The following is a 22492-nucleotide window of genomic DNA, read 5'->3' on the forward strand; positions in this document are numbered from 1 at the left end:
GTGATACAAACTGACAGTATTTGCTCGAAAGGTCAGAGATGACACAAAAGTGTCCCGGAGAGAGGTCGGTCTTATGCTCGAATTAGGCAACGGAGCTCTGTTGATTGACACACACTGCGCGGGAACCAGCGACGTTTGTCCTGCTCTTGCTTTGCTTTTCTCGTATGTGGAACCAGTGCAATTCTGCCCAGCTGCCTATTTTTATGGCCGTGCGTTTAATACGTCTTTTCAGCCTATCGGATAAATGTTTCAGCATTCTCTCGTAACCTGAATAATGTAAGACTAAATGTATTCCATCTTAAATGTGTTCTTGTTTTCTATTTGCAACATTTGCACATGAGCAATGTATATAAATATTTCTTCCATGGCAAATAAGGTTAGACCTGATTGCGTACATGTCTGAGTTTTAACATTATTGATTACCTGCCAGTAAGCGTTGTCTAAGAAGTTGGTCACGTGATTGCTTATAGCAGGTGCACATGTCTGAACAGCAGTTGCTGGCTCTTTTCCAATCATTCTTAAAACAGGGCCAGGGGAGTGAAAAGACCAGACATTCTTGCTCTATAATTGCCCCACCATTAGTTGCCGCAACATATTACAACATAAGGCAGACAAATTAAACGATATTGTAATTACTAATTACCGATGTTCAGAGATTTCAGTGTTGCGTATACGATGTTCGGGTTAATTCAGCTTTGATATACCCTTCAATGAACTTATTTGTTACAGGACCTCCCCTTAACGTAGTGGTAACGTCGCTGTCTTGTAATCAAGGGGTCCCGGATTCGATGCCCGGTGGGAGATACGATAGTGGTTTGGATCCCACTTTAAACTGTAGTGCCAGTCCCAATTAATCTTTCCGTGCATAATGTAGACTTGGAAACAAACGAATCAATCAATATTTAAGTTACAGTGATGCAGAGGTTTTCTTCTAAATACTCAAATAATTTGGCTGTGAAATTTTGCAGTCAGCGTCATTCTTTAGTTGTTGGTTAGCCTATGTTACGCTGCGTATTTTGGCCTATATATAAGTTATTTAGACATCGGAATGTACATGTGTGTATATTACTCGGTTTAGTGTAAGGGAACAGAACAAAACTTCTCCCCCCCCCCCAAGCTTTATACTTATGGTTCGTACGCAGATGTGGACACTAGAGATACAACAGTTTCTGACTATAGATTGTACCAAAGATGATATTTAATGCTTGTTCTTTCCGCTTTTCTAGCCACTAGACATCCTATGACACGTCACCCGTTGACTTGCCATGAAGTGGGAGAGGGGCGTTGCACCCCAGTTCTCTCCACATCACCCTAACATTTTAAACAAAGGTCTAATTTATGAGCATTTTGGCTTTAAATTTACCTTTGCATTCCCAAAATGAGCTTGAGAAAATTCTATACCCTGTCCCAACTAACTGTGGAGCAGGGCCGCGCATACCTTCAGAGGAGGAGGAGGGAATCGAGTGGACAAAGACAGAGCGAAGCAGGGACAGCGGGTTACTCCAGTCGCTCCCCCCCACCAATTACGCAATCCTGTTCCTCTCACTGTTCATTGGTGTAGCAATCTCGCGTCACTTCTTGCGCAGACTTGTTCTCTTTCGCCTGCTCCACAGATAGCTGGTACTGGGTATAGTTTCTGCTGGCGCAGAACAGGAGATGTACGGGGTCTGGTCCTGATCACAGTCCACCACTAGGTGAAAATCCGGTCTCTTTTCAGATTATTTTCTGTGAATCTTTCTTGGTTTTTAATGTGGATTTTTAAACATTCAATTGTTGATTTAATGTAGCTAATTTATACACTCGTGTTCACATAAAGTTGAAGTATGTGCCATACTATGTTAAGAGGAGTGCACTATTGGGAGTGCACGACTAGGAGACTTATTGATCAAGAGTATAGGGTCCACTTACAGATTCCGTAAAATATTATGTGTTGAAACAACTGGCTTGTTTTTTTGACTCGCTGAAACCTCTCGTAAAAGTCTATTTTAGTGTTTTTGAAATGCAAACAAGGGGGAAGTAAACACGACTGTGATTCCAGTTTCAATAGATCCGAAGAGCACAATCTACAGCTAAAAGAATAAACCGGAACCCGAAAAGGGTTTTGAAAACAGGAAGCGAGATTTAACAATAAAATCTGACCCTGTTGATCACTTACATCAACAGCCAGTTAAACTATGACGAGCCGTACATGTGTAGATATCCAGCGTACAACAGAGGCCTGGGTTTCGATCAGTTTATTGGACTGCCCATCGTAGCCACTGCCTATATTGAGAGAGGGGTGTCAAAGGTTGATTGACACATCTCATTCACACCCAACAGGTATGCAGATACGTGGTTTAATAATTGGTAATGTCTTTCTAGGGAAAATGTTCTGCTCGAAATGTCGATTGTCTTTCTAGGGAAAATGTTCTGCTCGAAATGTCGATTGTCTTTCTAGGGAAAATGTTCTGCTCGAAATGTCGATTGTGTTTGAAAGTGAGATCTGGGTTCAAATCCAGGACAATGGCATCGCCATGTAACTAGCTCTGTGGCTAAGATGAAGGTGACAATATTATTATCCGGAAATCCTTTATTTTCGATTTCATATGAACATAATTGAATTATTGAGATGGGTGATGCCACCAAATCTAGGCGGTGAAAACTAAGAATAAATTTAACGGTAATAGCAGCGCCCCCACCCCTCTGACATCTAAAATTACCCTTGGAGGCACTTTATACAGCCTTCGTTAATCTAGCTCCTTGAAAGTCATCTTTAGCTCTATTAATGGTGAAATGTAACTCTTATGCACATCAGGTTTGGCAACACTGTCAGGATTGCCGTATGAGGCAAGGAGAAATGCATTAGGTTCATGGGACCATTATTTTAGTCGTTCTCTCGGGAATATCAAACACCCAATGACGTAGAAAAGTACATGGACGGAAAAAGGACACGTTGAACTATATCATAGTAGTAGGAAGAGTCGAAACTCCAATTTCATTAGCCGTAACTTGTAGTTGAAGTTGATTTCCCATAAGGAATACATGGGATTCTTCTGTAAATACTTATCATATTTTTCAAACATCGTGTCTAGCTTACTGATCAACTTGAAAAACAGTTTCCACTTGCAAGATGCAGAGAAATTCATACTCTCTTGCATACTGTACCCTTTTTTAAATAGCAGTGCCCAATCCGACGATATTGAAATAAATGCACAACTAGTGCGTAATTGTCCCTCCTCGCCTTAACATTCTATTGGAACATTAAACTATAAATTGTACAATAAAAAGTATTAACATTATTTTCTAGAATCAATCAATTAATTTTCAAATGTCTAATTGAACAATATATTTTCTGATGTTTAGGAAACCTCTCTGTTCGAGGTAGCATTATCTGTTAGTTAACTCAGTTTTACTTTTCACTAGACATGACTTTTTTCAGAAATTGCTTGTTTGTTTTAACAACATAAAATTCACAACGTGAAAGTTCTGAATTAATTTTAACATTCAGCAGATGTTTAACAGTGGATACTAGAAGTCTACCTCTTTCTGCAGACCGCATAATTTAAAATACTCGCTCAACACAGCAAACTCAACAATTTTAGAAATGTTGGTACATGAAATATCAGTCTTTTGAAACACCTTAAAACTCGATCGATCCTTGCCGGTCATAAATTCTGGTCGTGAATATTATAAGGGTAGCTATTTTTCATGTTCATATTCTCAAAACCCTGGACATTTTGCAATCCCGGACCGTATGGTAAGCCTACTTAAAGGAAGCTCCTTTCTGTTTTATATTTGCGAACATTGTGCGTTTTGCTGTAGAATCTTGCTCGTAGCGAATCTTGTTGGTTACATAATCGCGGAAGTCCCTGTGTGCAGTGTCTGAATCTGGCACTATTTGCGAGCCGCGTGGTTCGTAGTCTTCCGTGCTGCGTCGTTTGACCTAGATTCTCTTTCTAGACTGCGTGGGCGGTTGGGGCGAACTGCCACGAATTATGTGGCTAGAAGGACGACATCATTTCGGCCACCTCTCTGTACGAGGGTGTGCAATGAGACTTCAAAGGCCGTCAGAAATGACTCCCATCACTATGGACACTGGTACACGCAGAGGGAGGGCTGAGGAGGGTCAAGCTCCCTCCGAAAGTTTGAGAAAATCAACATTTTTAAAATGAAAGCGGTGAGAACTCTGGGAAAAACCAGAGTGGTAAATGCAAAATCCCCTTAAAATGAACCGCGATTGCAATTTTTGAGGGTGGAAAGTGCTAAATATACAAAATATCTTACTGTATACCAACCCCCCAAAAAGCAGCAATGTACTATTCACCTTTACAATTCCGGCCCCTCCCGAAAACAAATCCTGCGTATGCCAGTGACCATGGATATAGATATGTCTGAAATGTTCGTGGACTCAACAGGAAACTTTTTCACAAGTCGGGTTTGCAAACAGTTTAGAAAAATTTCTGCGAAACAGAATGGGAGTTCATAAATATTTGAGTGCTTTTTGCATCGCGGAGTGTTGACGCTATCACTTTCAGCCGCTTCTCTTCTGGAAATGGAGATGGGAGTGAGAAGAACCTCCCCTTTTTAAATATCGATTTTTCCCCTTCGGTCGTTGACATGGTGTGTTGTGCCTTCATTCACTTCTGTGACTTCTCCATGGCACGTGTGACGATCAATCGAGACACACTGCCTCTAAAAGACCTCCAGGGTTGAAATGGAGTCCCGGTCCTATATCCTAGTACAGTTCACGCCAATACGTGCCGGTTGTTTTTCCTTCCACCCGCTGGCAGAGGCTCTGGAGACAGCGCCTGCTTTGCTATGTACAGTCACGGACACTTCTGGGTTGTAATGAATACATTGATTTTCAATGAAATCGTTACAACCCAGCAGTGTCCGTGACTGTACCAACCCGAGCTGGGTATGAGTTATCGCACACTGTTCAATACTTGCAATAATTTTTTGAAACCCCTCAACTATTTCTGAAACACCCGGTATAATGTTAGGCTAAATAACAGAACTAATGGAGAGCAAAGGATCATTATTTCGAATCCACTGTAAGGCCCGCTTCAGAATTTTTCTTAACATTTGTGCCATGAAAATGTTAACCGTGTAAATTGAAAAACCTTATGGCATTTCAGATGTCATGGCACATTTCATGGCATTTCTCAAGGATAGAATCGGTCCTATTTCCATAGCATAACCAATCAGAAGCGAGTTCTAGGTCACGAGTGCAGATGTAATGCCGAGTGAGATGTGAGCAATGTATCACTTCACATTTTTAAAAGTCGATAAGTATTCAACCGAGAGGAATATATGAAAATGTTTTAGGTACAAAGTAATGGCGCTGCTTAAATACGTTGTAACGTACACCTATGAAATGATGGTGTTGTCGTGTCTTTCGTGCTGTATATATTATACATTGTAATCGCAAAAGCTAACTGGAATGTTCCGTCTAAAGTGCTATCTGCTATAAGATTTTTGGAAGCATTTATGCTAGCAAAAATGTTAAAGGAACTGCCATTTCTATTTGCTGCCTCGCGCCTTCATAGTACAGTGGGATCCATGAGTATTAACGTGCAAATTGTCCATCACCATGTTCGTGCACTTTATTGGACCCAATAAGAGCTTCAAGAATTAAAAGAAGACTCAAAAGAAGCTGTTGACAACTTCTACACCAGCATGAATAAAAATCCATCGCTAATGAAAATAATCATGGACAATTTGCACGGTAATACTCATGGATCTCACTGTACATGTGTGTCCTCAACTTTGGCTGCACATGCAATGACCTGAAACCAGGAGAATGCTGACTCCTTCATTCCAGAAGGTCTATTTGTATGCATGCGCTGTGTGTGCATAGTCAGCCTACACGAAGCTTAACTGCTGATGCATCACACAGTGTATGCAGAAACCTCATACGTTAGCCATCACTCTCCAACGCGCTTATTATGTAGTGGTCGCCCACACGTGGTGTACGTGGGAGTTTGGGTATGTTTTCCTTGAACCAGTTGCAACTGTGCCGTATGTGCAACATGCGATTGTTCATATGTTAAAGTACCGGCAGCGTCACGTGACATCTGCATTGGGTGTGTGTGTGTGTGTGGGGGGGGAGAAGGTTTCGAGCAGTGTTGACACATGTCTAAAGTACCTTTTAAAACTGCAATTTTTCCCTTTTCAACCCAATTTTCCCTTTATCTAAAAAAATGAACCTATCAATAAAAAGTATTGACTATTATTTTTATAATTGTCGTCGCAGCAGTAGAAGCGCACTTATTATTTCAATTCATATTGAATGAAAATAAGGAGATAATGGTAGATAAGGAATTTTCTTATTAATAGCAAATTGTATACTTGGAGGGAAATAATGCGAAAAGTTTAGGAATGCTAGGGCTATACTAAGCAGTGCTACTGCAACAATTTTAAGAGTTAGATAATAATTGTTTATTTCACAAATGAACTTCAAAATTATCTGTAATATGGACATTTTCCGTGAAATTTATTTTCATTTATGTTTACTTGAATTTTCCCACACTGAAAATTTCCTTCATTTGGCAACACTGCTGTCTTGGCTGACGAGGTGAGGGAGTGAGAAACTGGCAAGAGGTAAAAGTTGCGATGAGTCATCCTTTTGATTGCAGAGGGCAGCAAACTGGTTCTACGTCTGTTGTCTTCCTGGCGAAGCCCCCCTCTTATCCTCTTTTTTGTGTCTTATTTCACATTGCATATTTTCCAGCTGTGCACTACATTCGTTTCGTTGTAAGAGTGCGAGCGTCATCTTGGACGGAAGTTTGGGAACACAGTCGCTACCGGCTCTACGTTTTCATAATCTGACAAAGCTTTAAAAACCAGAATTGACAAAGGGAGGGGGGTGGGGTGAAACCTAAATGAACTTTCAGAAAGAAGCCACACGTGTCACGTGGATATCAAAATTCAGAAAATAATGCAAGCTTTCCTAAGAAAGTGACTCTAGAAGCTGCACATCTTGCTTGTCGCTCAACCAGGGGCGCGTCAAGTATCCGAGCGCTTAACGAGCAACGTGATCACTCAACTATTTACTGCTAAATAAGCGTTGCTCGACGAGCGCTGCTCACTTCCTTCCTGCACAGGTTAAAGGCACAAAATATATTGTTTTTGTGCTTCGATCTCTTGAGGCAAAGAGTAAGAAGATGAGATTGTGTGAAGATGGCGGCTAATGAATTGTATTTAAATGAAAGTGTTGCTTATTCCAAACATACACCCTAGTTGTTGCAAAGTTGTGCAAGTCTGTTAAAAACGGATATTTCGAATTAACGTTTGGTGCAAAATGTTTGGTTTTGTTCTGATTTATTAGCACCCATCATTGTTTTGAAAAGCAATAATTTTTATAATAGTTTTTCAACGCGCAATCGCAGATGCTGGGACTGATGTTGTGATCAATGTGGACACACTGTCAAGTAAATGATCTGTCGGCGAGTATCGCTCAGTTACTCGACGCGCCCCTTGGTGTCTTCCTCTATCATGCCTCATGCTTCCTCAGAATGTTGGTAGCGCATGCGCAGTGAATGCTTTTCTATCGACAGAATAGGTGTGAAACCTCCGTGTCGCTTCGATCAGAAAGCTCCCCGAGACTACTGCCATTTAATTTTTCGTGCGATCGAGAAAGATTAAACGCATTGCCAGGACTCGAACCAGAGTATTCTGAGACGGGGTCGCCTTTGTTTCTCATGTAGCTATTTAACTGGGCGGTAGTTGCATTCGCCGGCCCAGGGAGAATAATCAAATATATTTTAATCCATGCTTTTAAATGAGTAGCATGCTTACGCTTCAGAGAAGCGAGAAGCGTGCGACCTCATGTGTGAAATCTGGCCAGATATTAATCACGAGCAAAATTACGAAATGAATTTTCAAAGCTTGAGCTCAGAAATAAGTTCTTCCACCCACATATTTGGTCCATTAATTGTGTTTTGAGAAGCCCACGCCATTTTTTTTAAAAAATATCCCCATGTTATGTACTGGAAACATTAAAATACACTCCAACAATCCCATACTTCAAATTCCTTTTTGGCAGAGCAAGCCAGATATTGGTGAAACTCATTGGAAAGACAACGTGACGTGCAAGGTGTAGAAATTTCGGCATGTTAACAGCAAAACATAATTTTTCAAGCTTTGTAAATCCGATTATAAAAATCACCTTCATTGAGAAGAATGATCTAACCAACCTATATATTGGACGAAAGAATAATAAAAACAACTTAAAAACAATCCAGTAATATAGATTAAGTTGTATCTTTCTAAATATGCTGTACAAACGAACTAACTCGCAGTATTAAGCGAGCGAATCTATCCTGAAGAATAATAAAAAATGAAACCACTCTTTCTTATGGCTATACAAACACTTCCCATTCATACCATCAGCAAATTACAGTAACTGTCGAAGTCCCATTATAAACTTTGCCATTGTTCTTCTGCATATCTTTGCAGTGTGTCTTACAGTAATTCCTTGCGAAGCGTGAAGTAATTTCCGTGGCTGTCCTCATCTCATTATGACGTCATTCATCCGCGTAGAATACCGTCAAGCCAGAAGTGTTCGATAAGAGCGAGACGTGCATTCCCAGCTCCAGTTTCTCCAGTCTTCATTGTGCTTTCCCTTTGTTCGGAATTCGTTGGCATCGAAGATAGCAGGAGCTTTTGAACTAGTCCATTATGTGGCGCCCCACGTGACTTCGCATTCATGCTGACGCTTCGTGTTCTTTTCTTGGAATGAGGAGAATGCCATGTGCAAAATACCAATATTGGTTTTCCTGGAACGTGGCTAAACTCATCTTAATTTTCTGGGAGTGATTTTTCAGAAAGTAATAGCAAAACCTTTCCTCGACCTAGAGTCGAGTCGGAAGTTTCTGCCGCCTAGAGCACCGATCCACCCGTACCATTATAGTCCGAATCCGGGGAATAGGTGGAGTGCTACAAGTTCGACTCGCTGTAGCGATGCACTCGGCAGACATATTGCAACTTTCACTTTGTAGAGGTGGTGTTAATTGGAAACACAATATCAACTCTGTGCTACGTGGACATTTCATGGATAACACAGTATTTAGAAAAGGTAGTGATTGCTGCTACAACTGTTTTAAGCATTGATATTGGCTGGTAGCTTTGTGTGGTAGTAATAATCTGTGGTGGTCGTCTCTTAGAAGAAGACGATGACGACGAACAATAGTTGTAGCAGCAATACCGACCTTTAGAGAAATGTAAAATAAGACATCACTGCCAGAGCGCGGTGAGTGACGTTCGACCGGACACCTGGCGGGGAAAAATGGCAACTCTACTGCTCGGGAACCTTTCGATACGGACGGCACAGGTAAGCGACGGGGAAGAATTCAACAGCGCGTTTGCAGATTCGGACATGACATAGTCCATAATTGTTGTCATGGCCCTGCCCCTTTTCGAAGTGTTCAGCACAACACACTGCGAAGCCAGAGATCCCAGGTTCGAACACCGGGAAGGCCGTGAATGCATCTTCGGGCTCACCCATCATTCATCCTCATTGTCGCGGTTAACACAAGTCGTAGAACAGAAAATAGACATAAAATAATAGAGTAGAAATAAACTATGTATATCTTGATCTCTACCCCCTTGTAGCGGTTCTAAATCAACAGTATTGTTTATAGTAAAAAGTAAACATCCCCCCCGGTATATTTGATACGCTCTAAGGGAGTATTTGAATACATTCCTTTTCCAACTCTTCCCGCTCTTTACTAATGGGAGTTCTTAATTTTTACTTTATAAGTTTTGCAATTTTATATTATTTATTTAACTCGCCATGTGCCGTCATTGCCTTTCAAATCAATTCTACATATTAAAATACCTATTTCAATGCAATACCTGCCCAATATTAATTTCATTGTGCTTATTTCTCATTCTAGTACCCGTTTACTTTTAAATCGTTACATTCTCCATTCCCTTCTATGGAAACCTCACGTGCAGGAGAAATTTTGTCTGTGAATCAACCCTTTTCCTTGCGGACACCGGAAAGCATGCAAGACGATCAGTAGAATTATCAAGTCACAGTGACGTAAGTCAGACTTGTCATGTCACCATTATTTATGGAAATTGTCTAACGCGATCCTGCCAGTTCACGAAAAGCTTAATTACTTTGGTCCAGAGATTGTAACGCTATTTTAAAAGCAATGATGCTGCGTATATCGCTACATTACATGAGTACCTAACGTACCCCAAAGATTCGGCAGCTTTCTTAATTCAGTGAAATTCCGTCCGTTATGCTAACATTGTCGAGATAAGCAATTCAAACTCTTCTTAAGGCACTCCTGATAGTCTGCACACGCCTATGGACATAGGTTCAATAAGGAGCTAGTCAAAGTCGATCCGCAAGAATGGAACTGAAGTTTCTGATGCAGCAAGCGTGACGAACTATTTACTACATCCTCCTCTTACGAACCGACTAACGGTGAATTGCAGTGATGCAAACGTCACGGCGCATGCAATTGCACATGCAGGAAATGGTACAGATCAGAGGTAATAGCATTCCTCTTTGGATAAGCAACATTAATACTGAAATCGATTTCATGATGTGTGGGTGCAGGATGGATATGCATGAAATTGCCACTCGTCCTGTCATAGATATGGGTGTAAGATGCACGAGGTCAAGTTCCAGTTCGGTAACTTGCTTAGGGCAGCGTCCACAGGGGCACTGTGCAACATCTGCTATCGAAAGTAACTAATAAGATTTCTAGGATGTTGAACCAATTCATAAAGTTGTTATTCTATAGATATGCCACCACCGTATGTGGTGGCATATCTATAGAATAACCTCGTACCTCAGTGCTTCTTTGAAGGAAAACCTTTGAAAAGCTGAGTTTGTGGACAAGGACGTCTTTAGGGATGAGTCCGGACACCCCTCGAAAGATTTACCAAGTACTAAAATGAAATAATCAAGATATAATTGTTTAGCATTTGTTACATAATCGATTGTTATTTATTTCCGCTGAACTTATTGGAAGACAAGGAATTTGGTCATACGGCTTTGAATGACAGTTCCGAAGATATGCATAAAATATTAACAACTTTCCTTTCCGTCAATTGTAATCATCGTGCAATTATTTTTGCCCATTGCATTTGGATTTAACTCCTTTTTCTTATCAAATACATATTCAAATCTTTATCTATTTGACATTAATTCCCTTGCCAGGGCAATTGTTTTTATACAAATTTTGACGATCTTAACTACACGTAAGGTATATAATGAATGCATGCTGTTTTTATCATCTTTTTACCTATTCATATAACAATAATACAATATTAATTATTTTACATATTTAATTAATATTATTTTAATGTAATATAATCGTTCTAATTATATCATTATGACATTTGGTCGGGACTCCCCCTCCCCAGAAATGTCGGCTACAAATATTTAACATTCGTAAATTTTAGGTAATTTCATTCATATCAGCAGTCGAGACACTGAACGGTACAAAAGACAAAATTTTGGACACACACACACAGGCAGTGCTTTTTCTGGAAAGGAAGGTTCCGGTAATCTTCCAGTTGGTTTGTTATTGTTGCTCTCTTTGTTAGTTATTGTATACTTACAATATTGTAGTATGTTCACAAATAATTATGCATCCATGTAGTTACACAATTTCAAATAGTTTTATTCTCGCAGATAAAAAACTGCCGCTACCACCAGAAAAAGAAAAGCATTGTGGTTTTGTGTGTATTATAGTACAGGGTTAGCCTAAAAGAAATAGATACTTTCAAAGTTTTACAAAATAAGAGTTTTAATAATAGCGCTGAAATTCTTACATGGTTTGAAGAGTACGTCTTGAAGTTTACATTGGTGAGTTACAAGTGTTCTATGTAACACGACAGATATCAATGCGATAGTCCAGTTCTCCTCAACCAGGACCTTTCCCCTTGCACAGACAGTCAGTTTCCTCAAATTTCTTGCTCCAATTGAAAATGGATTGCCTTGTGGGTGGTTGCTTGCCACACCGTGTTCTAAAACGACGCTGTAAGTCGGTAACGGAATTTGTTTTTGCAAATTCAATCACGCAGAAAGCCTTCTCCACCTGGCCAGCGGCCATACTGCTCCACTGAGTGCTCACGTGATGCTGACCTCACGAAGACAAACGAAAAGCGCAGGTCGTAAATTGGAAGACTTTCTCTATACAACAGCAGTAACAAACAAATTTCAATTTATAAAGCGTTTAAACTATCTATTTCTTTTAGGCTACCCGGTATATGTATGTGTGCTGTATATAATCTCTGACATTTGTTATCGAACATAACCGACAGGGGCTCAGTTCCGCAAGTCCACAATGGGATGATATTCGATCTGAACAACGGTCGTTAGTGATATTGTATTCCTGGGAAGTAGAGGAAGTTCCTAAGAGGAAGAGATCGATACCAGACGACTTATGGGGAGGAACCAGACGCACGAAATCACGTGACTAAGGTTGAACTTAGGTCATTCCACTCTCGAGAGCCGAGGAATAAGGTCGGATTCATTTTTTATACATGATCATATGTCTCTGGGCCCCTGTTCCCGTCGCAGCCATACGTTACGTGCAATTTCTCCTGTCTTGTTATCGTGCAACGAACTACTATGGGCTCTTGTGATAGCTTGTGCAATTTGATGTGGCTTCTTTTTTCCCCCCGAACGTTCTGACTGGCTGTTTATGAACAATAAAAACCATAAATGCACTTGATACAACGCACGCACAATAAAGTGCATTTATGTGGACATAATCACTCATACAAGCTTCCATATAAGCTGCTTTCGTGACGTAAACTGGTTTAGAAACAAAGTCTCTTGCATTCGAAACTCCGTTATGGTACTCGGTGGTTGCTCTCGTGTATTTCATCACTCATCTTCATCGCAGTCATTAAATTTGAAATGTAGAAAAGTAACTTAAGCTTCCACAATTTTTTCCAGAAAATCGAAAAAATATTTTGAAAAAATTGTATAACCATTCGGGGTTTTTCCCGTGATTTGGCTTATTTTCGAAGTACGACATTGAATACAAATGTAACCGTATACTATGCATTTTCAAATTTATATTAAATGTCGGGAATATTTTGCTTTTATGGTTGACGAAACTTGTGACATATCCATCCGTGGACAATTAATATTCTGCATTAGAACTGTGAATAAAAATTTTGATATTTTTGAGGAATTCATGGGCTTTTATGATATTCCGAACACTGAGGCCAAAACCTAAAAATGGGAGAGAGTGAGTCATTCATTATTTTTTCAGTGATCAGAGGTCCCCCCAAATAATTTTGACAAGTCGGCGCCCCTGTACAGTGGTATGCATGAGTATTACCATGCAAATTGTCCATCACCATGTTTATTCTTTGTTTTTCGCAGTGGAAGCTTTAAGAACTGAAACTACAAAAAAGCAGCTGACGACATCTGCACCAGCACATGTAAAAATCGATTTCTTAAAAACTCTTAGGATCCAAGAAACGCCATGGACAACTTTCCGAGAAGTTCTTGTGCATGTCACTGTACATACGGTTTTAAAGGGTGAAGAGAAACCAACATCAGTGTTTTCATAATTTGTCGTCTCGCAAATATCTTTCATGTGTTAGTTCAGCAGTAATTAGATGACGTCAACTTTCGTCATATTCTCAAGACTTCTATGCGGGGGAAACTTCATATTGTCTCCGAAACGCTAAGACAGTTATAGCACAGGCATAATAGTAATCAACAACATGCTACTGCAAACTCCGTGGATGCTTGCTTGAAGTGTTTTGTGTAACTTTCGATGTCTCCCGTTTTTTTTTGTCATCCTCTTAAAATTCTTTCTTTTCCTTTCTTTTGTCCTATTTCTTCTATTTCTTTTTCGAATGTCTTCCTTCCCTCTGTTCTAGCTTCCATAAATTGTTTTGCTTTTATATCTTCGTCCATTCTTACCATCTTATAACGATAAAACGTGATTTTATCGTTATTGCTATTAGTATTAGACTTAGCTATGCTTTTTAACTACAGTTCGGTTGAGATAAACTGATTTCAAGTATTATTATAGATTTCAATGTTTGAAGGAAAGAATAACCAATTACCTTTACTTTCTTTTATTACAGATGAAAACTAAGTAAAAACTTCACAAAAAGAAAAAATAATTAAAGGTTCACACTGATTCGCTGGTGGTTCTTGGTTTACATGAGAAAACCCAATACAAGAGTTGACACCAGTACTTTAGATTATCTTGGTAAAAGAAATAAGAAAAAATCACTCTCACATATATTTATAAAAATTAACAAATTTAACCTTTTTACTCACGATTACATGGCCGGCCTTTAGAAAGAATTAGCGCTTTTCAAACTTTAGTGGGATTTTTTCATCAGAAGATCAAGCTTGTGGGGGTTAAAACACGAGAGCTCTCGACACTGGGGATCACTTCACTAAAATCCTCGTTGTTCCGTCTTCCTTTTCCGACGATCCTTGGTGTCTTGTCGCCGGAGAAATTTCTTCCCTGCAACCTCGGCGTCACTGACTGAAAATCTGCTAACTGCTGCAGAGTGAGTTCACTTCCGTACGATCTCTTTTCCGGAGAGCCTTAATGCCGATTTAACGTTTCTTGTGCCTCTGCAAACAACGGCGGACTAGCGTGGTCTTCCGAATGAACAGACTACTTTACCACTTAGCCAGAAGAAAATGTCCCCGGAGGTATGCAAAACTTAACAGACAGAGCACTAAACTGCGCGACAACCTTCCAGTCAAAATCTCCGCGCCAACTGCTGTAACTTCTCCGCGCCAACTGCTTCAACGTCTCCGCGCGCAAATCCACGAGCGCTTACTTCCCTTTGTGTACCGGACTCAGTCTATTATTTCAAAAAGGGGTGTTTCGATTCCTTTTGCTTCTTTCTTCCCGGAACGTTCTGTAAACAATCTGTTACAGATGCCCCCTCCCCGAAGAGACATTAGATGGACTGATCAAGGAGAGCTAATGTCTTTCCAAGTCTTTTTATCTCCTTAAATATTTGACCAGATTTCGTACATACATTTTTTTAAGAGAAAAAAAAATAATTCAGGTTACAATTTCAAAATATCTTATAACATAGTAAACACATATAGATTTTCTTTCAATTTCACATATTAATTCTGTTCAATCGTTTGTTACAATCACATAGTAAGAATAATCTCAAGAAAATATACACAATTACAATTTGTAAACATTGAAGCATAATAAACATATTACTCAATTTCTTTTCATTACATATATACCTTCATACATTACATAAAATCAACTTCGAATCTTTACTACGTAATTTATCAATATACTACAAGTAACTTCAAATCATTTACATATTGTCTTGCAGGTTTTCAAATTGTTTCAACTGACTTACATACATTTCTCTTTTACAATTACTACAATTCCATAATTTTAAATTTTCCACATGTTGTGATTCAAGTACCTCTCCAGAGCAACAATCAAGTAAATCAAAACTTCCAGCATTAATTTGCTTTTTACACCAATAAGGACCCTTATAAAGTAAACAATATTTTGCTATAACTTTATTTAATAAAGAACTCTGATTTCTAGCCTTCAGGAACACTAGGTCCCCTTCTTGAATTTCCCTTCTACCTTTCTCTTCATTTGCTTTCTTCTTCATATCCTTTTCCCTAATTGTTCTGGTCCTAGCTTCCACCATTATCAGCCGTTTCTCCCATTCTTCTGGAATCTCTTCTAATTTTAAAGCAACTTTCAGTGGGTTATCTATTTGCTCATTAAGATGAATTGTAACTGGCGCTTCCCCTAAAGTGTCATTGATAGAATAATTTAGTAAATTTACAACTTTCGCCACCTGTTTAGGCCAATCTTCGTGAGCTTCATTGCAAAGAAGTCGCATCAATCTATTAATTTCTTGATGGATTCTCTCCACGAGATTAGTCTGCGGATGGTAGCTATTACAGTAATAAACCTCTACTCCAAAACTGTTCATTTTCTCCTTAAATTTTTTACTAATAAAACAAGGTCCTCGATCACAGATGATTCTCTTAGGTATCCCTAGGTGCACAAAATAGTTATTTACAAGTTCTTCCAGCACTTTCTCAGTTGTTGCAGCTGTTATAGCATATGCTACTAAATATCTTGAAAAACCATCCAACACCGTTAGAAGAAAATTTTCTCTCCGGGAACCTCTAGGTAAAGGTCCTTGCAAATCCACGAACACTTGTTCTCTCATTCTCTCTATGCGATGTTGCCTCAAATTAGACTTCGGAGGGTGCTTGTCAGCTTTACTCCTGGCACAAATCTCACAGTCATTAATCCAGTCTTTGATGTCTTGCCTCATTCTCCTCCAACTAAAAGTCTTCAAAATTCGATCAAACGTTTTCTTCAATCCAAAATGTCCTGATTGATCGTGATAAACGAATAACACATTGCCAATCAAATTTCGAGGCAAACATATTTTCCACACTTGTTCAAAGTGAAAGTCTCTAATCATCAACACTCCAGACTCAAGTTGATAATATTTTAGTAGCGGTCCTTTTCTCTTAACATTTTCTACATTTTCGTCAGTTTCTAAAGCATCAATTATTTTCCTCATTTCTTCATCTTTTCTTTGTGCTATTACTAAATCTTCTATTTTCAGATTTAAATCTGATAAAGAAATATTTCCCACTACATTAACAAACAATTTCTCCTTTTCAACTTCAGGCTGAAAACGAGACAACAGGTCAGCTAGAGGATTTTCTGAGCCCTTTATGTATTCAATTCGAAAATTAAATTTACTCAATTCCAGCGACCATCTACATAGCCGAGGGTTCCAATGTTTGGCCGCAGTCAGCCACTGAAGTGCTTTGTGATCGCTCAAAACAACAAATTCCATGCCCACGACATATACTTCAAACTTTTTAATGCAGAATAGTATAGCTAGACACTCTAATTCTGTAATCGTATACTTTCTCTCAGCCTGATTTAGTTTCCTACTAGCATAGTGTATAATTCTCCGTTCACCATTTTCAAGCTGGAACAAATATCCACCTATGGCCATAGTAGAAGCGTCACAGCTGATGTAAAACGTCTGTGAAAAATCTGGATGGTACAAAAGAGTTTCCTGCGCTATAAGAGTTTTCATTTCATCGAAGCTAGACTGCTCCTTTTCTCCCCAAGTCCATTTTTTATTTTTCTGTAAAAGTTCCGAAAGTGGAGCTATTACTTCCGAATAATTAGGTACGAACCTTTTGACCCACACGAAGCTTCCTAATATCCTCTGTACTTCCTTTCTGCTACGGGGGATCGGTAACTCCACTATACTCCTGACTTTATCGGGGTTAACTTTTATTCCTTCTGCAGAGATAATATGTCCCAAAAACATAACTTCAGATTTTCCAAACTCTGTTTTCTTCAATTTCACTGTCATTCCAGCGTCCCTTATGCGTTTTAAAATCAAACACACGTGATTTACATGATCATCAAAGTCTGAATCAAAAATTAAAATATCATCAACATACACAATACAAAAATCAGATACATTGCCCAAAACATGATTCATTGCACTAGTAAACGCCGATACTCCAGTCGAAATTCCAAAAGGCAGCTTCTTAAATTTATACATTTTACCATCAAAAATGAAGGCTGTACAGTCTCTACTTTCTTCTGTTAACGGTATTTGAAAATACCCTGCACATAAATCAAGCGATGTAAAATACCTCTTGCCATGAAAGCTCGCCAATATTTCTTCTAAACTTTTCACTCTATTATGCTCCAGTCTAATTTTAGCGTTAGTAGTACGAAAATCCACAACTATCCTTTTCTCGTCAGAACGCGGCTTGGGTACCACTAACAAAGGGTTGAGGTAAGCAGAATGTCCCAACTCAACAATATCATCTTCTTGCCACTGACCTATTTGTTTTCTAACTTCCTCTCTCAAAGCAAACGGAACAGGGTAATACTTTCCCACAGCTGGTTCATTATCAATCAGTTTAATATTATAAGTGAATTTATTGCAAGTCCCAGGCCGATCCGAAAATACATCTAACAAAAGAGAAGTTCTATTCAACATTTCTTCTTTTTGCGCCACCGTCAGAGCAGTAGACATTTCCATGCGAGCTCTTAGGTCTTCGATACTCGCGTCTCTAACGTCGCCAGTTTCTAAACCTGCTACGGTCACCAAATCGGACATAGTTCTACCCTTCTCTTCATAATCACATCTTGGCAAAAATCCGACAACCACTTTTCCACCATTAGTTTGAAATAACATTTCTTTCTCTTGAAAATTAAGAGTAGCTTCAACGGTAAATAAAAAATCGCTACCCAGAATGGCAGACACATTCAAATCTCTAACAACAATAAATTCCATGAGCAAACTAGCATTTGCCAGAACAGTCGGTATTACTGTTTTCCCCATCACTCTTGTTTTGTTTTTTCCACTATAATCTATTAACATAATATTATCTACCTTTTCTAGAGAAGGCCTAGTCACGTCAGAAGTAATATTTTTCCATGTATTAGCAGAAATTAGCGATACCTGAGAGCCGGAATCCAGTAAACAGTTTACAGCTTTACCATTCATTTCCACTTCTACGCAAATAGAATGTTTAATTAATTTTCTCTTTTCCACACTGTTCAAAATTTCATTATTACATTTCAAGTTTTCAACTTCCAGATTTTCATACTCCCTTACATCTACTTCACAAATATATACAGGTTGCAATTCTAAGAGAGTCAAAAATTCCTTCATAGCCATTTCATTCCAGTGAACTAAGTCTTCACGTCTCCCTTCTCTCTTTAGTAGGTAACGTTCATATTTGCTTAAATCTATCTCTCCATTCTCCATATAAAACATCTTTTCTAGATCCACAACCTTCACATGATCACACTCTTGATTTTTTATTACTCTATTAAAATACAACAATTTTTTCCAATGACCATATTCCGAAATATGAGCCACAGCCGGAATAGGTGGAACAGTACACAAAATAATCTCATTACTTCTTTCTTTCAAATACGACACTAAGTAGGAATACATTTCCTCAAAATGCTCCTTTTCAGTGAATCTCATGACATCATTGGTCCCTACAAGAACTAGAACGTTTTCCCATTTACAACTTGCACCTTCCTTTCTTTCTTTTTCTTTCAAAGCATGAACAAGCTCAGAGACTCTACTTCCACTAACACACAATTCTTCCCAGCCGCTTTCTATACAGTTTAATTCAGGAAATTGCCTTCTACAATATGACGCTAATCGTTTTAACAAACTATCTCCTAACAGCACATAACTCTTGAGACTAGCCTACTCTGTTCCATAAATGACAAAATTGAATTCAAGACATCATTTTCCTTTCCCCGACCAACGTCAACTTGACAACCAAATTCGTCGGTTTCTTTCGAAACACCCTGTTCTTTTTCCGTTATTTTTACTCCAACGGCAGGTTCTTTCTCAACTCGATTCTTGCATCGTTCACATAAAAAGTCTTTACCAATGTCAGTTTCGTGTTCTTTATACTCTTCCTCACTCATTCCTATACAGTCTTTATGCAGCCATTGTTTACAACCCAAACATTCTATCGCTCCATCTACTTTCAACAGTCTTCCACAACAATCCAATATTTCCTCCCACCCCACTTCGGGTGCGAAGTCCTTTTCAGACGGAGTCTTTCCTTTTGTGCGAACCATGTTGCCGACACACGCTGACCAAAGTTACAACACAACGATAAATGTTTACATAAACATTGCCGACAACGTCGCAACACAATGCCTGTTACCCCTTTTATTTTTTCTTTCACCAAGATAATCTAAGGCAACTCCCGGGAGTTTCGGGCACCATATAACGATAAAACGTGATTTTATCGTTATTGCTATTAGTATTAGACTTAGCTATGCTTTTTAACTACAGTTCGGTTGAGATAAACTGATTTCAAGTATTATTATAGATTTCAATGTTTGAAGGAAAGAATAACCAATTACCTTTACTTTCTTTTATTACAGATGAAAACTAAGTAAAAACTTCACAAAAAGAAAAAATAATTAAAGGTTCACACTGATTCGCTGGTGGTTCTTGGTTTACATGAGAAAACCCAATACAAGAGTTGACACCAGTACTTTAGATTATCTTGGTAAAAGAAATAAGAAAAAATCACTCTCACATATATTTATAAAAATTAACAAATTTAACCTTTTTACTCACGATTACATGGCCGGCCTTTAGAAAGAATTAGCGCTTTTCAAACTTTAGTGGGATTTTTTCATCAGAAGATCAAGCTTGTGGGGGTTAAAACACGAGAGCTCTCGACACTGGGGATCACTTCACTAAAATCCTCGTTGTTCCGTCTTCCTTTTCCGACGATCCTTGGTGTCTTGTCGCCGGAGAAATTTCTTCCCTGCAACCTCGGCGTCACTGACTGAAAATCTGCTAACTGCTGCAGAGTGAGTTCACTTCCGTACGATCTCTTTTCCGGAGAGCCTTAATGCCGATTTAACGTTTCTTGTGCCTCTGCAAACAACGGCGGACTAGCGTGGTCTTCCGAATGAACAGACTACTTTACCACTTAGCCAGAAGAAAATGTCCCCGGAGGTATGCAAAACTTAACAGACAGAGCACTAAACTGCGCGACAACCTTCCAGTCAAAATCTCCGCGCCAACTGCTGTAACTTCTCCGCGCCAACTGCTTCAACGTCTCCGCGCGCAAATCCACGAGCGCTTACTTCCCTTTGTGTACCGGACTCAGTCTATTATTTCAAAAAGGGGTGTTTCGATTCCTTTTGCTTCTTTCTTCCCGGAACGTTCTGTAAACAATCTGTTACAATCTGAACCATTTTCATTGCCTTTGTGTCAGATTTTCTTCTATTGGCTTCTGATTTAATTCTTCAGATTCTTTTATTACGTACTCTATCTCTTCTCATTTTACCAACTATTCTACGGAAGCATTTCATCTCAACTGTCGTTATTTGTCTTACTACTTTTCCTCTTACTGGCTTTCATGTCCGTATAGTAGAATTGGTTCCACTACTGACTTATATACTTGTAGTTTAGTTTTGTTATCTATTTCCTTTTTCCAAAAATGGCCTGGCTTAGTTGGTAGTATTTGTTAAGATTTCCTTACTCTATTCATAACTTCCTCTTCTACTCTTCTTGTCTGGTTTATGATTGTTCCCAGGTACTCGTATCTTTCTGTGTGCTTCTGTTCTATTCTATCGCATATTATATGTGTTATTTCTATTACCATTTCCGTTCTTCCAATTTGCATCACTTTGCTCTTATTTACGTTTACAGTCATTATTTTAGCCTTTAGCACTTCTGCCCCTTCTGTAACCGCCTCTTGTAGCTTGTTCTCTGTATCTGCTATTAACATTATATCATCTGCATATAGCTACTAATTAATGCTTGGCAATGTATCGGTCTCATATTCCAATTACCCAGTTTTGTTCTTGCTGTTCTTCTGTTGCATGCCATACCAAAATATTGTACCTAACCGACCGTACCAGTTTTATTCTGACTGGTTTTTACTATATTTTTCTAAATGTTGTTTGTGTAGAATCGTTCTTATGTGATTTAATTATAATGACTAAAATAAATGAAAATGTAAACGGACATTTTTTTAAAAAAAATCGCGAAAATGAAAGTTTGGAGCTAATTTTAGAAGTTTTCTTGATGCTTATCAGTTTGTTTAACTAAACCTTGGTGCAACAGTTCTTTCAGGACCAGGGCCTGCGAAGCTGCTTTTTCATTGGCTGACGAGCGGCAAGCGCGTAGAGTTCTATTGCCGGTGTTTTCTGACCTTCCGAGATTGGAGCCCGCTACTTTTTCAAATAGTTCCCAAAGCATCCACGATGCTAGGTCAACAGCGACATTTTTGATCTCCCACGCGGCTCAAACCCGGGACCGCTCGCACGAAATGTAAGAGCGCATACCATTCGGCTGAGTGTGGAGCTCTTTAGCTACTGATGCTTCCTTTAATTAGTTGTTGAAATGATTGTAATTTTATTGTCAAATACGTATGTTCTCGAAGACCAAATGCTAGTAGAACCGCACTGATTTTTTTTTAAATAAAAAGAAGCCTTTTAAAAAACTATTTTGTTCTAATGAAGTAAGGTCCTGACACATTTGACCCCAACGTCTTGTCAGTGCCATGTAAGTGATACAAAGCCACGTGTGTGTTTAGTTTACGACTGCATGCGTCACATGGACCTCCCCCCCCTTCTTGTACTTCCTGTCTGCTTTAAACCAATTCCATCTTGCTCTGCTGGAGGGGAGGGGGCATCTTCCTGGGTCATCAGTGACAAAAAAAAGTTCCAATAGAAGAAAGGGTAAAGCATTCAGTTGCGCTCCTTTATGGCTGACCGTGGGAAAGCTATAGTAGAGAATGGAATCTAATCATTCAATTTGTCCCCTGACTCACTCGTTCTCAAACCCTTTCTTCCACGAGGAACCCCTCTTCATTTCTGTTCGTGTTAAGTGATGTAATAATTTGTCCACAAATCGAACTGTCTACAGCGAGACTGGAAATTTCAACTTCGTCGTCGTATACAGGGTGTCCAGAAAATCGCGTAACCGAGACTTTCAACGT

At 39.1% G+C, this 22492-nt stretch overlaps 1 protein-coding gene across 14 annotated transcripts in view; it reads left to right on the forward strand.

The window, feature by feature from the left end:
• beta-Spec (spectrin beta chain) overlaps positions 1-22492 on the forward strand; it is a 418936-nt gene that overhangs the window by 259178 nt on the left and 137266 nt on the right. The window lies entirely within an intron of this gene.

Source organism: Lepisma saccharinum, chromosome 28 (assembly GCF_977018435.1).
Source record: "Lepisma saccharinum chromosome 28, izLepSacc3.1, whole genome shotgun sequence".
Lineage (NCBI taxonomy): Eukaryota > Metazoa > Arthropoda > Insecta > Zygentoma > Lepismatidae > Lepisma > Lepisma saccharinum.